At 36.4% G+C, this 17,092-nt stretch overlaps 1 protein-coding gene across 1 annotated transcript in view; it reads right to left on the bottom strand.

Annotated features, from left to right (window-relative positions):
• LOC128093327 (uncharacterized) overlaps positions 1-17,092 on the bottom strand; it is a 481,727-nt gene that overhangs the window by 210,849 nt on the left and 253,786 nt on the right. The window lies entirely within an intron of this gene.

Here is a 17,092-nt window from a genome sequence, read left to right as displayed (position 1 = left end):
CTAGATTATTATCAACTACAGTTTTACAATACATGTGATTGTTATAAGTCTCGTTTTTATGCCAAAAATATTTTAAATTGATTCCAACCTTGTTCTAGCATGATCTTGTTGCTCGATTGGAACCCCGATTTGACAGTTCGATTGGAACCCTGAGAGTGACATTTCGCCTCTCCATATAGGCTCTCTAGATCGTATCTCTTTTTTAAATTTCTCGATACAGATGGCCCATAATAATTGTTTTCCATTAGGGTTGCATGCCCTTTTAAGGTGAAGCCATCCATAATTTTCAATGAAAATATATTATCACTCTAAAATGCTCTGTAATTGATTCAAATTAACAAATTTCTGCATTAAAATGAAACAGCCGGTTTTAACCTTCTGTAAGGTGCTACATAGTTTTATGATGCAGTTATTGACTTCTGGCCGACAGTAATTGATTGATTATGATTTTCATAACTTAACAAGGAATAGGAAAATCGTGACCAAAAAGTATCTACATGTGCAGGATACTTTTCTAAACAGCTTTTAGAAATAATTTTGTCAAAATATTTTCAGGGAAGCAACTGTTTGATGGAGTCTGTAAGTCGCAAATGAAAAATATTATTTTTGTTTGTATAAAATCATTAATAGTTCGTTTTCAATCGATTACTGAGTAACTATTATGTCTTATTCAACATCTAAAGCCAAATTGACCACGGCTTCAATTAACATCCCAAGTAACCATCCAGCACTAAAAGAAATCACAAATGAGCTGCTAAACAGCATTCACCAGCAAATCAGTCATAAAACAGCTAAGGTGATTGCTAATTAGCTTTAAAACAACTGCTCTGGTAATAGCCGGAATAGTGCTGATTTGATGCTGCTACTAGCAACACTGCAACACAATATTTCATCAAACTGGCAACACGATTTTGTTCCGTTTAAGAACGAAAGAGAGAGCACCAACAAACAAAACCAAAAATATTGCTTACTCTCTCATACTTTAAACCAAAACAAAATGCAGTCCGCTGAGAATTTCGTTTCACGATTGAAAAAAAACGATTGCAATTGAAACCTTTTCACCATGTTGGTAAGTTAATTTTATTAATTTTAGATTCATAACGTTAAAAGAACTACTAGCATTCTCCTACTACCGTTGCAGTGGTCTCCAGCAGCTGACTTACGGATACGGAGGAATAGTGACAAATTACGTGAAACCAGAACATCCGGCTTCGTGCACTCAATATGGACATTTCCCGGTTGTCCAGGATAGTGATGATTGAAGGGAACATCCCGAGGAATGGCGAGATGCGGTGGTTCGGTACGGTGAAAAAGTGAAATTCAACGGTTTAGGCAATTATGGCACAGTTATGTGGTTATGGTTATGGAGGCTGTGAAATGATTGTATTTAGATTATAATAAATTATCCAGAATCAACAGAAAAATTTCTTTCAAAATACACAGAGAAAATTCGACTGGTTTATGTCCATATTAAGTAGAGTCCGTGCATTTTACTGAGCGACAACACTGTTTATGTAGCTCTAAAAACCATCCTGGGAATCCATACCTCATATAGCCGTGAGGACACGGGCTCCGGATTCATCGAACATCATCAGCAACAACAGCATCATATCGACAGCACCGCGAGTTCAAGCAAATAATTCAACTTCCCCTCTCAATCAGCTGAGTCGGCAAAGTAGTAAACAACCCAAAAATAGAATTGAGTGAAGCAGAGAAGAGAAAGGGACAACAACATTTTTACCTCTCCATTTTTTGACATTTTGCAGGGGTGGAGCAACAACAGTAGGGGCTCAGCTGTAAAACAGAAATATAAAGTCCAAAACCAGCTGCAAATCTGCTGTAAAAGCGCATTTGGTGCAGATGTCAAAACATTTTAGCTTTTTCCCGCAGCTATAAATGCGCTGTTAGTGCTGAACAGTGACTTCATTTAGTGCTGGATGGTTACTTGGGATATTATGTAGGGAAGAGTGGGATACCCGATCCCCTGGAACACTTGATCCCTAGTCTCTGTATCTCGTCAGCGTGTTGGTAAAAAAAAGATGCTGTGTTCTAGAAAGTTTTGCAAAATTGACGAAATTTACGTTTAATTTTTATGCTTTCAACATATTTGAAAACTTCACGTTGAGCAAGAGTGGAAAAGGCTGCTTGTTTACATCCAAGGTTTTATTTACTGAGTTTTTTAAGGCGATCGTAAATTTGACTTCAAATTTGATATCTTGATATTTTGCAAATCTTTGATTGATACACCCCGAGAGGTATTGCGGGTTGATAGTAACGGTATTCCTAATTCCAGCCTTAGCTCACCAAGCAGCGATGGACCAGTGGTTAGCATTTTTGCTTGCCAATCCAAAGGACGGGGGATCGAACCCGACTCGTGCGAATTTGATTTTTCTATCATAATCAGTATTTTAAATACCGTAAACCAGGGTGACATTGATAGGCTTTAAATTTATTTTTGAAATATTTTTCAGCTTTTAAAGTTTTTCCCAAGATTATTATTTCTAAAACATGTACTGGGGTAGGCCACATGCACTATTTTTGATAAAAAAAAGTCAAATCAAAAATCAAATTATTCGCTCTACAGCATTGCCTTGGTGTTCTCGATTGCGAGATTCCTACTCGAAACTAGGTGTTCTAAGGCTTGATTGTTGAGGCAATTGCAAACCTCTTTTTACACCATAGTTTCCATCCACCCCGGGATTCGAAACTGACGACCTTTGGATTATGAGTCCAACTGCCTACCAGCGACTCCACCGAGACAGGACCCAGGGAGACGACTCCTACACCTGGACTGAGCTAACGACCTAACCTTTATGTTAGTCCGGGGCCAACATTTACTTTCCTTCCGACGGAAGGCGTGATCAGACAAATGTCGTCTCGAAAAATGCCACCGGGACCGTCCGGGATCGAACCCAGGCCGACTGGGTGAGAGGCAATCACGCTTACCCCTACACCACGGTCCCGGTTAAAAAAAAGTCAATAGTGCTTAAAAAATAGTTGCGTTTTATTTTTACGTCAAATTTACCATCGCTAAGGGTGCTAATAAAGTTTTAAAAAACAATGTTTGTATATAGTTAACCATGTTTATAAGCTTTTTAACAAAATACATATAATTTTTTGATAAAATTGTTAAAAAGTCACAATTTTGCCTGAAATTTTTTGACACAAGTTTTGTTTATAAAATTATCGATTCATATTGCATTTTTAACTGAATCAAACCAAAAGTCTTTACAATTTTATATGAAATTTGTTCTACTGAAAATGTCTACCCGAGCATGGGTAAATAACAAGGGAAATGCGCAATAATACCTTTCTCTGGTATCAATACCAAATTTTGGTATTCCTGGACCCTTTAAAATTTGTCTTGAGGATTATGCAAGAGCAAAATGTGGTATCATACCAATTTAAGGTATTGTTTTGATATTGCAAAATTGCATAATTTGTCAATGGTCGAACACCACATTTTGGTATTCTTTTGGTATTACTGTATTTTATCAAATTCCTCTGAAACTATGGGAAAATTTTGTCCAATTTTGACAAAATAATTAATTTTGCGCTAAAATGATGTCTCAAAGCGAATGCTTTAATTTAAAACCGGAAATTTCAAACTTGATTTTAAACATTTTTGATATACCCCTTACAGAAATGACTTGAAATTGTGGAAAATTTTCTAAGTCAGGATGGCACATTTTGGTATTGTTTTAATATTAAAGTGTTTTATCGAATTCCTCTGAAACTATGGGAAAATTTTGACCAATTTTGACAAAATAATTAATTTTGCGCTAAAATGATGTCTCAAAGCGAATGCTTTCATTGAAAACCGGAAATTTCAAACTTGATTTCAAACATTTTTGATATACCCCCTACAGAAATGACTTGAAATTGTGGAAAATTTTCTAAGTCAGGATGGCATGTTTTGGTATTATTTTGGTATTGAAAGGTTTCATCAATCAATCATCAATTTTCTCTGAAACTATGGGATTTTTTTTACCAATTTGGACAAGATAATAAATTTTTTTTTTTGAAAAAAAATGTTAAAGCTGGTTTTAACATTTTTTGATATACCCATTACGATTTTTTGTTTAAATTGTTGAAATTTCTAACCAAATACTTTGAAAAACGAGTCAATCGAAAGATTATTGAATTTTGGTGAATTTCAATCCAGTTTCATTTTAATAACACTTATTTTTCAATCTTGTTATTTTTCAGAAGCTTCAACAACTTCAAACACAGGCCGTTCATCAATGACAAATGCATTCGGTGTGGTGAAGAATATCACTAAGAACAACATGGAATCATCAGGTGAGTAGATTTGGCTGTTGCATATGGATCATTTCCGTTTTTTCACTCACTGCAAATGCTGCACTAAAAATGGTATGAAAATACCAAATTTTGGTATTACCTACTTGTGCAAATATCAGCGACCAAAATGTGCTCTTGGTTGCCCAGTAATAGATGGTAAAATACCATGAAATCATACCAAAATCATGTATGTAGAAGACAACAGGATTACCAAAAATGATTTTCCAAGGGCGCGGGAATTCCCTAAAATTAAAACCATGGCAATACCAAGTTTTGGTATACAAGCAATGTTCAAAAATCCAGAAGACCTCAACTTGGTATTGAAATGGTTTTATTTTGAGATATTATTTTACCCTTGGAATAACATGGTTTGGTTTTGTTGTGCCCTTCTACATACAAGACTTTGGTATGATTTCATGGTATTTTACCATCTATTACTGGGCAACCAAGGGCACATTGTCGCTGTTATTTGCCCAAGTAATACCAACATTTGGTATTCCCGTGTTATTTACCCCTGCTCGGGTATAACATTGAAGATAATTATTTAAAATAATGCTACTCATCAACATTTTTTTAAATTATAGTTAACAAACTATTTAAACTTTTCAAAATTCTATGAAAACTTTTTCTTGAAGTACTTTGAACACTCCTCTACCATTGCACATGGTTGGAACTCCATACATCCTGTTAGCCCAAAAAGTGTGACGATTGTTGAGTTCTGTCGCTGGTATAGTGTCAATTTGTCCAAGTTAGTCACAGCCTACTTATAGCATATTCAACTCTCAAATTTGAATCTCTTATACCACTCGTAGATTGACAGACAGGCTTTGTTTTCGTTTTATTTACCAATTCTGCGTAATTCAAGAAATGTTTTCAAACATGATCGATTTGTGGAGATTATGTAGCTTTAGTGGCGCTTGGGTGGGGGTGGGTTGATAAAATCGTGGCTTTAAACATGAAAGATTTTGTAGTTGCGAATGGGGGATGGGAGGAAGACGACCTCCCATTTTTTTGTTCGATGTCACAGAATTCAAGCCATTTACCAGCACTAGCTAAATACCTGTTTCCAAACGAATAGAATGATGAGCCATGATTATTGAACATGCAATTTTTAACTGCACAGATTTTTCCGGCATTTTGGAGCATGAAAAGTAAATAAATTGCAAAACAAACGGCTGACACGCGAGGCGCGCGAGAAGAAAAATGAAAATTCAAATCATGGCATGCTGCGATTTCGTTTACTTGAGGCATCTTCTCAGTATACCAGTTTTGATCGGATGAGGGGTCAATGCATATTTCATGTAGCCGGTATCTGTTTACGATTACTAAAATTTTGTAAAAAAATAATAACTAAAAAATTTAACGAAAAATGGGATGTTGTCGTTTGAGTAACTATTAAAAATGTTGAATATAAAGAAACTTACTAGAAAATTAAAATTTGGTTCTAAGTAAGTAGGAAAAGAAAAACATATAGGTTACATAATGTAGCCAGCTTGACAAAGTGTGACATAGGAGAGAGGGGGTAATTTTTGGACGATTTTAGCGTGACATACTTTATGGATGACGCCCAAGGCGGTCACTTTGGCCCTATAAAAGTTTCCGAGTTTTATTACAAGAGTTCAGTAAAAAATGATGAAGTTAAATTGCACGCCGAAGTTCCGTTTAGTCAACATTATGTGCTGGATGGAAATACATGCTGTTATCCAAAACTAAAAATACATAACTTGCTACTTTTAATAATTTTATAAAATTCAAAATATTCTTACTACACGCACTATGGAAGACCCATCGGTGTGCAAAACTGCCATAAAAACTGGTAGAAAAGTTGCAGCTCTCCACCGCGAGAGGCAGCACCTGTCCTGTCCTCGTTTTTGAACCTAAAGTTCCACATATGTGACCATTGTCAGTATGATTTCATAGCATTCCGTACGTATTTAATTTCAAATCAAATTATTCGCTCTATAGCATTGCCTTGGCGTTCTCGATTGCGAGATTCCTACTCGAAACTAGGTGTCCGAAGGCTTGATTGTTGAGGCAATTGCAAACCTCTTTTTACACCCTAGCTTCCATCCACCCCGGGATTCGAACTGACGACCTTTGGATTGTTAGTCCAACTGCCTACAAGCGACTCCACCGTGGCAGGACCCAGGGAGACGACTCCTACACCTGGACTGAGCTAACGACCTAACCTTTTTAGGTTAGTCCGGGGCCAACATTTACTTCCCGTCCGACAGAAGGCGTGATCAGACAAATCTCGTCTCAAAATTTGCCTCCGGGACCTTCTGGGATCAAACCCAGGCCGACTGGGTGAGAGGCAACCACGCTTACCCCTACACCACGGTCCCGGCGTATTTAATTTGTACTCTTTATTTTGCTGAAAAATCTCAAACCTATCAAAGTCACCCCGATTTCCGGTATTTATATGTCCTTAATTTTATCGTTGGGAACATATGGGAGTCGAACCCATAACAATTCGTTTACAAAGCGAATATCGTAACCATTCAGCCACCAATGCTCCTATTTAAATTTTGGGACCACACATTGGGATAAACAAATAATTTCTAAGCCTTGAAATATTTTTTTTCAAAAAATCATTGATATTTAGCATATTTTTGAGTGTACACGGAGAAAAAAGAGTTCCCAAAATCGTGAACAAGCGTTCATGAAAATGGGAACCACGAACAAAGTGTTCAAATCCCATGGTAAGATTTTGAAAAACGTACCATAGCATTTGCACACCTTGTTCGTGGTTCCCATTTTCATGAATGCTTGTTCACGATTTTGGGAACTCTTTTTTCTCCGTGTAGTGTTTTGCAACACTGTATAAAGCCTTTTGCTATACTTTTTGCTTGAATATTTCGATAATCAGGCTGGAAATTTCATGTCTTTTTTCATACTACATCCACAGTTAAAGACAGAGCGGATAGTCCTTCTGAATTGAAACGAGAGGTACACAGAAGGGTTTAATTTTGGAAGGTTGAAATTTTGGTTGGTTGAATATTACCTGTTTTTTGATTAATTTTACCTTAAAAATTGTGTAAAAATGTGAACCTGATGAAAATGTATCAACAACTGATGAATATTCACCAATTCCTGATGTAACCTAACACATTTTTTAGACACAAAATCTGTCACAATTTCCTGATGATTTTTTTTTCTATGTACTAATTTGCAAGAGTATAAACCTCTCGCGCTTACAGCAACAACAAATCGTGTTCATTCGTTTTGCATTCGTTCATTCAAACAGTGCATCCGATTGAGGCGCTCATATGGACAAATGACCGTCACTTTGTCATCGAACCATGGAGGCCGATACGGCCAAAGGTCTTGGGTTCGATTCTCGATAGCGACACTTTTTACGGGGTTTTCGAAAATGAGCCCCATGAGGATAATACTGGCAGTGCGTGGCCGAATGGTTACGCTGTCCGCTTTGTAAGCGGATGATTCTGGGTTCGATTCCCATCTACTCCAACCTCCCATCGGATGAGGAAGTAAAATATCGGTCCCGGCCTTGGTTGTTAGGCCGTTAAGTCATTCTAGGTGTAGGAGTCGTCTCCATGCCATAAGTACAAACCACACCAAACCAAGCCTACTCCGGTGGAATCGCTGGTGGCGGTTGGACTCGCAATCCAAAGGTCGTCAGTTCAAACACTGGGGTGGAAGGTTCCTTGGAGAAAAAATAGGTTTTGGGTGCCCTCCCCATTCAAGCCTTCGGACTCCTAGGTTCGAGCAGAAACTTGCAATAGAGACCACAAAAGACCCGGGGTCGTTAATGTGGATGGTTTGATTTTTTTTGAGGATAATACTCTCTGCCATTTCGAGATTTAACCTCTCCGTCCTTTCACAGTACTACTTTTTACTATCAAACGTGTTCTTTAGCCTCTCGTATGCCGACGGCCAGTTTTGGGTGTACAAAAGATATGTATGGTAAACTCAAGGATCTGACACGCATGCAGTTTTCTGAAGTCACCGCCAGAGGCGCTGTCAATATTGTTTACGTGTGGTTTTTTTTGAAAAGGTCGTATGAAATACATGCATAAATATTTTTCCAAATTATTTTTTTGTGAGTTTTCACTATCTTTTGCATATAAATTTGTGATGATTACAAGTATTAAGTAAATTTCTCCACATTTAACAACTATAATATCAAAATATTAAAAGGTTTTACTTGACCATCCAGGCAATATATCAAAATTCACTAAACTAAAAATGAAATAGATTCAATTTCCTTGAAACAACATAAATTACGTTTGATTCTTCTTGACCGTTATTTTAAAATAAATTGCACTTTTAAAATACTCACTAAATTTCCGTCGAAAATGTTTAAAACTATTTTTAATTGAACACCAAAAAGGTGATGTGCCAACATTAAGTGCTCGATGGAATTAAATGATGATCCCCAAGTTCCGTGACCCCGTTCGTTTGACAACAGTTGGTGTCAAACCATCGGTGTTTGAGTGTACGAGGTTTGAATTAACATTTTTTTTGTTGAAAATAAACAACAACAAAATGCGTTGAAACAAACCTTGATTTTCTCATTTCCATAGAAGTCTTTTGTTGTTTTGAAAAAGCTGCTTGGACGTTTAGCGTTGATTCAACAAAAATCATGATTTTCAAATCAACAAAACGTTTTGTTGATTCAAATATGTCTTATTTTGCTGCGTAATTTTATACTTGATTTCTCCTAATATGAGAAAACCTTGAAATTATTGGTTGCAAATCCGACCCAATAAATTTCACTAATCTTGAAAATAAAAATCCAATTTATTTAAAAAAAAAGATTCGATTATTTTCTTCCGGTAATCGAACCATCTTTAAAAAAAAACTTGTAGTAGCGTTTAACATTCGCAATATTTTATACACACTATACATGTGTGCTCGAGATTAAGTGATCTTCAACCTTTTTCCCGTCCTTTTTGAACCATTTGCGAAGCGGCTCGTCTTTTGCGTCCCTATGCCTCAAATGAAGTCATTATTAAAATTGATTTTAATTTGAGGTAGTTTAAATTTACGAGCTCGGTTCTCTGTGGGTTTTATCATGGGTAACAATTTGATCGATAATTGGAATCGAGAAAATTGATACCCTTGAGTCATTGACATAAATATGAGTAGTGCATGAAGTTTAAGAAAATGTTAAAGACGCATTATTAGAGACCGAGTTAACGTTCTTTCAATTCACCTGTAACCTAACAAATCAAATCTGTCTTTTGTGATTATTTAAACTATTTGTGTTACCGTCAGTCACCCCAAAAAACGATACACCTCTCGTAATTTCTTAATAACAAAAACAATTGTTCTTAGATAGTTTACTAACATTACAACATTACAATATGGTGGAATTTGATAAACTCGACATTAAATGCCAACCGTTTGAAAATTGACCCAATCTCACCCCTTGGGGGGTGACATTAAGTCAAATGAAACTAAAATGATGCTCAAATACAACAATATGGCAAAAACAAGTCATCCAACAGTGTTTCTTGATTGAGGAAACCGTATTGACATGCTACAATGTTTGAAGTAGACATGCTTCCCATGCGCCAGTGACAACGCACACCGCTAATTGCATGCGGCATATGTGGATATATTGGAGGCCAGATAATAATCTTATCAAATTTCTTACAGTTATTTCAATCATTTTCCTCTGTAGCGCGAGAAACATAGGGCAAATAAAAAAAATGAATTTTGAATTAGAGTAATTTGATTTCAATTTATTACAAACAATACACCTTCCATCGGATAGGGAAGTAAAACGTCGCACTATGGGGCGTTTCCATAGAAGCGAGCGGCCAAAAATATTTTTTTTGCTTTTTTGTTAATTTTTTGTGTTGTTTGTACTTATTATAATGAAAAAAAAAATAGATATTTTTTCAAAAAAAAAGTTAAATTTTCGATTTTTTCATATATTTGAGCCCACATGCATTAAAGTGGTGAATTTAAATAAATTCTTCCTCTGTCTATTTGATGCACTGAATGACAGCTTATGCTATGTTATAGTTTCTGGTTTACTTTCAACCCCCCTCCCCTTCCTCTTGAGTTAAATCCCCCCCCCCCTCCTCTCCTCCAAATTAAAAACGATGTTTGCGCTGTTTTAGAATTTTAGACGGTTTATGGAGCATTGTATGGGTTCTCGTCCACGTTTTTTCGTTGATCCACTTGCTAAATTCACGTTTTCCTCGATAAATTCTGCTAAATCAAACTCACTATGTAACCAATTGTTGTTAGATGACTCAAAATATGAACTTCTTTTATGGGCTTTTGTATAATTCGTTTTAAAGCTACAGGACAACATGCGTAGTTTTTCCCTGAGTTGATCATAAGATGGTTCTGCAATGTTGTAATTCTTACAAATCTCGGGTGAGTTTTCAAAAAGCCGTAAGAGCCACCGTGACCTCTTACACTAATTTTCGTTTTTCTCGAAAATGAGACAAAATTTCATTTATTTTTAGTTTGGGGCACTTGAAGGACGTGTAGATGAACAATCTCGAGCGTTTTTTATATTAATGTTTCATAAGTAGCTCCAATACCGATGTAAAAAGGACTTTGTTTACCAATGGCTCTTACGGCTTTTTCAAAAATAATTCGAGAAATATACTCGAAAGCAGTTCTCACGTTTTCAGAATAGTGCTTCGTTACATCCTGGGTGCAGAATAGTTGTCCGCAAAGCGGCCTCAATTTAGAACTGTCAAAGCGGAACCAATTAACTGTTCGCATAATTATACCAAGAAGTGGCAAGTATTGTGATCGATCTAAAATTTATTTAGTCAGGAATAAAAAAAAATCGATGGCTATTGAGGTATTCGAAGTCAAAACATCTTAATAAGAGGGTTGAAATCGAGATTGGCATAATTCGTCGCTAAAATTTTATAATCGCTATGTCTCACGCAAAACCTATGTTTATGACGCTTTTTTAAATGTTAGCGACGAATTATCAATAACTATGAATAGTACTTTCCAAATAATATTGGATAATCTTACTCCGATATTATCACTACACATCAAAGATACATAATCTCGGAACTTCCATTCGGTTGCTCTTCTGATTCACGAAATTCCACCCACTTTTGACAAAATTTTTCATCTCGTGGAAAACAAAAAAGGCCTCTTTTGGCCGCCCATCGTTTAGTCTACAAAGAAAAAAGTGCGAAGCACCTTATTTTTCATCGAAAACATCAACATCAACAGATCCAAAATGTTTCATAATAATTCACTTCAGCAGCAAAAAATATGTCACGCTTGAGCTTGAACATAGCCTTCTACTTTGTTTATGTTTATAGCTGTAGTGCAGTTGTATTAGTGGGGAGCAGTGAGGAGCTTTCGAAAATCACGTTACGCATTCTGTCTTTTCAGCACCCAGGTTACATCGTACAGGAACACTACGGTATTATTATCCATATTTTCAAAAGAACACAACAACTAACTGATATGAATATTCGAAGAATTGTTTCTGTATAATACTTAGCATAGGAATTTCTAATTTTATAAAACGTACACAGAAAAAAAATTATGGTAATATTCATCAGGAAATGGTGACAGATTTTGTGTCCAAAAAATGATTAATTTTACCCCAGAAAATGAATTTTCATCAGTTTTTGATGAATATTCATCAGGTTCACATTTTTACACATTTTTTATGTAATATTACTCAAAAGAAGAGGTAATATTCAACCTACCAAATTTTCAACATTCCAAAATTCAACTTTTTTTTCTGTGTACCTGAGTACCAACAGTCATGAATTTCTTCATGTACTTCATTTCTGCCTCCGCAGGTAAATAATGTGCTTAGCGTATACGTGAAATCATTATTTTTTTTTGCATGAATCAAAATGTTTAAAATGGCATAACTCAAATAGTGCACATTTGTGCGCTTTGAAATTCGGAGACAAGTTAGGACATGGTTTAAATTTTAAGCTGGAAAATTTTCAGATCGCAAAAATGCACACAAAAAAAGTACTTCAATAACAAAGTTGAAAAAAACTATTTTTTTTTGTATTTTTAGTATTTTTTAAGCCTGTAAAACCATGCTTTGTTCAATGTTATTGAAAAGTTGAATCAATTACCTTTCTGAATATATATAAAGATGCAGGAAAAAATACATAAATAGCTACACAGTACAGCTATGAAAAATAATCATTTTTTTTTTGTCAAAAAACATGATTTTTCCTTCCATTTCCAACTTTGAAGGTCTGCCATTCAATAAATTTTGAACATATAACCTTCAAACTCCGAATTTTTCTTAGTCAGAATGTTTATTTTCGAAAAAAAAATACCAAAAAAATAATTAGAGTGTGTTGGTTTTTTTTTTGATTTATGGCCGCCTGATACCCCATAGTGCGTCGGTCCCGGCCTTGGTTGTTGGCCGATAAGTCATTCCAAGTGTAGGAGTCGTCTCCACGCTATAAGTACAAACAACACACCAAACCAAGCCTGCTCTGGTGGAATCGCTGGTGGCGGTTGGACTCGCAATCCAAAGGTCGTCAGTTCGAACCCTGGAGTGGAAGGTGCCTTGGAGTAAAAATAGGTTTGGGAGCTCTCCCCATTCAAGCATTTGGACTCCTAGGTTCGAGTAGAAACTTGCAATAGAGACCACAAAAGACCTGGGGTCGTTAAAGGGGGGATGGTTTGATTTTTATTACGAACAATAATTTTATTCCACAATAATTTGTTTAATAGATATAAGCACAATTTATATTATATAACTAGCACCATTCGTCGTGCCGAAACCCGTAATTTGTTTCATTGAATATTTATCGTTCTCGATTCGAAATAATTAAATCACCTGCAAAGCGTCATAATTTAATCATACACACTAGCAACAACTACCATAAACGAACACCGCACGAAGCAGGTAGAAGCCAAAAAATGTATAAGGGGAGGGGCATATAAAAAAGGTACAAAAACTGGCTTCGGAAATGAGATGCTCAAAGGACTGGCGCTGATCGATAATTATATAGCTGTGGTTGCGAATGAATATAAAGACATTACGAAGTTATTGCTGTTGAAAATGTGTAAACTACTGTGTACACTGGCTTGTAAGTGAGGGCAGACGCACATTTATTAACTCCCTCAATTTTGTTGTAAAAAGGGAAAAAATGAGAAATGTTTTGAAAATCGGGTTTTTACTGTATGTCTTAGATAATATTGACCTGGGCTGTGAACGGTGAACCGCAGGATGCATGCAGTTTAATTTCTTTATACCGAAAGGCGACGAAAATTAACAAAAGACCCTGGATCACAATTTATTAACGGGCGATGAATTTTGACACGAAAATTACCCATCTATCGAATGCCTACTAAATAAATCATCTTACAAAAAAAACTTTGCCTTAAATTTGGCCGTCAAATTTGAAAGCGGTTCCCATGAAACACAGCCACAACCACACATCTTCCTTGCATGATCCCGTTATCTATGGATTAGGTCGGAAAAGCTACCAAATTAAATCATCTGTCGTTTGCGTCTTATCGCATCGTATTATCAGCCATAAAATACACCAAATCAGCTAATTTATCCCTCTTAGAACCGACTACAAATAGATTTGATGATAGAGACCATATTCCTCGGTACGGTAACAACTGCTCAGGGATTAATTCGACACGCCAACGCTGCTACGATAGTGTTGCAAAGTGAGCAAACAAACACAGGAAAGAGCATTGTGCATAACGTCGGACACGTGACTTCTACACTGTTCGGATCAACTATTTATGACACGCGGCATGTACTTAATTTTCCACTTCTTAATACAAATATTTGTATCAATTGGATTCACTTTTTATCTTCTTCAAAGCAAGGCTTTCGTATTTGCAGTGAAATATGCTTCACTCCCCTCGCATGGCAATTAAACACCAGAAACCCGTGGTATATTGGGTTTTTATGTAAGCTTATCGGTTCTAATTGTTGAAAAGTTGAATTCAAGGTATCATCCATAACGTACGCCTTATGTACGTTCGTACGGATGAGGTTTTGTATAGGTGTGATATGGATTTTGGATGATTTTAGCGTGACATACTTTATTGATAATAAGAATGTGTAACTAATTATTAGTTTCACATTTACAATATGTTTTATATACTTAAAATTTGCTAAATATGAACTTGCAACTTAAACTAAATACACTCAACCCCCGGTGGTTGGTCACTTTTTCGTTAGACACTTTTTTAGTTTGTACCCGTTTGTTGGTCAAAGTCAAACTAAAAAGTGACGAACTGTCACTTTTTACACGGCGCTCACGCACACTATCAAAACAAACGTTTGATAGTGTGTGTGAACTCCGTGTAAAAGGGGTGTCAAAGTAAATAGTGACCCCGTTCGTTTGACAACAGTTGGTGTCAAACCATCGAGGTATAAACTTTCGCTTGAAATACACGCAAAAAAAAAGCGCAGGCCAAGGATTGATACCTCAGAGCATGCAATGGTATTGACCTTGTTGCGTGCTCTTCGGTTGACGTCCACGTAAGGATCATCCTGGAAGGAGCGCTAACTACATCCGTAGTTCTGTTAGATCTTCCGAATTATCTTGATCAGAACAGTATAGCTCTGGTTCCTTGCGAGTGTCCTATTTTCTTACCTCCACGTTGGCTTGGTTTTCATGATGACCTAGCTGGTGGCCTGTGGAAACGGATCGTTAACCTTTGACCACCGCGGGTCAGAGTCGAGACGGCTAAAAGAAAGGGGCGCGACAATGTGTGAAAGGGAAGTAATTTGTGATTGTAGACGGTATTGTTTTGATTCGCAGTATGTTGAGTCAACTGCTGTGGATGTACCTGAACGTCGCAGAACGGGGTTTCTCTCCTTTCCATTTCCAGCTACCATCTATCTCCTGTTTTTATTTTGCTCTACTGATTCGTACTTCTTCACTAATTCTTCTGTTTACCATTTTGGTTTTGATTTATTAACTCTTGATTCTCGTATCTCTCAATGCTTGCACTCTTTTTTCCAAATAATGCTGCTTTAACAAACTGTGTGTTTTCTTTAAAATAAACCTTCCCCTAATGTACTAGTAATACCAAGTCTATTTATCATTTGCCTATTCTTTGTTGATTTACTTTTTTATTTATTTATTTGATTATTTTTTTTATCTAGTCCATCATAACAATAATCTAAGCTTGTTTGTTATCTCTATTTATTAACTATTGCCTATTTCTAGATCTACTACATCAAGCTTATACTTTTTACTTTTTTACATACAATTATGATTCTCTTACTATTGATTCTTTATAAAGTATATTCTCCTTTACTGTCTATTGTTTTCAACCTAAACCCTTTTCTTCTAACAAGTGAGGTTCAAGCCCTTACTCAATTTATAGAATGATTGAAAGATTAACACAACATGCTTAGGTTCAAAACATTGTAACAAAACACCGCGACAGAAGAAATAGCAACAGATAAACACGACTCAACACTAGGAAAGACTCAGGAGAAAACAATACACAGTAAATAACAATTAGTTTTTGAATTCAAACTAAAAATAAAACAGTGTTTGCTTTATTGAACGTTGATAGGCACACTATAAATGGTTAGGCGCTTATACTTACATCAAACCCTACGTAATGTACCACCCCCGGCCGAGTTAAAATGCGTAACCGGAAAAGAAGGTGTGCATGCCTGGCACGAACACTCAAAGCGTGTTCTAGCGTGCTGCTCGTACTGACTCAGAGCAAGGGTGAGATGTAGGTGTAAGGGCAGTGCGTGTTCGTCGGGAACCTGGTGCATAAGATCGGTCAAGGCCCGTTCTTACACTGAAAATTGCGAATTGCGAATTGCGAAATACACGCAAAAAAAGCGTTCCCGTAGCCATGAACAAAAAATCACGAATTTAGCAAACAAGCGTGTTCATGGAAACGTGAACAAATTCATGAAATCATGGTACAAAAATCATGAAATCATGATGTGCACTTCATGAGGTTATGAACTAGTTCACGAAGTTGTGATCCATGCTTAAAGCCGAAAAGTTGCGTTATTTTTTAAAGTCGACCGTAACGCTTGGAAACAAAACAGACATGTTTTGACGTGATGGCCAGCTGATTGGCAGAATTTACTTGTGTATTGATTTTCAGAGAGATATTTCAAGAAGTTTTCTTTGCTAATAAATGTTTGTGTTTGTTGGGTGGATTTTCGATCGTTCGACTTCTGGAGGCGGGTAGTCCAGGTAAGTTTTGTCAGGGGGAAATGGCCACAAGGGCTCATGCATAAAGCCCGTGGCTTTTTGAGGGAGGGGAGAGTCTAGCGAAAAATCACATTCCAAGGAAAAAGTTGAGATAATATTGTATGGTGAAAAGCAACGCAGGGAAGGAGAAGGGGAGTTGGGGTTGGAGGAGCATTTCAAACATTTGAATCATTTCGATAAATTCAAGTACATGTAATGTATTTCAAGTAATTCAGAGTACACTCAACCCCCGGTGGTTGGTCACTTTTTCGTTTGACACTTTTTTAGTTTGTACCCCGTTGGTTGGTCAAAGTCAAACTAAAAAGTGACGAACTGTCACTTTTTACACGGCGCTCACGCACACTATCAAAACAAACGTTTGGTAGTGTGTGTGAACTCCGTGTAAAAGGGGTGTCAAACTAAAACGTGACCCCGTTCGTTTGACAACAGTTGGTGTCAAACCATCGGGGTTTGAGTGTATTCGAGTTATTTTTTTCAATAATTCAAGTAATTCAAGTATATTAAGTAATTATAGTATTAAGACCGATATAAGCCAATTTAAAATATTTCAAATATTTCAAATATTTGAAATATTCAAAAATTTCAAATATTTTATTTGAAATATTTCAAATGTTTCAAAAATTTCA

Source organism: Culex pipiens, chromosome 1 (assembly GCF_016801865.2).
Source record: "Culex pipiens pallens isolate TS chromosome 1, TS_CPP_V2, whole genome shotgun sequence".
NCBI lineage: Eukaryota > Metazoa > Arthropoda > Insecta > Diptera > Culicidae > Culex > Culex pipiens.
This window is presented reverse-complemented; position numbering and strand designations above follow the sequence as displayed.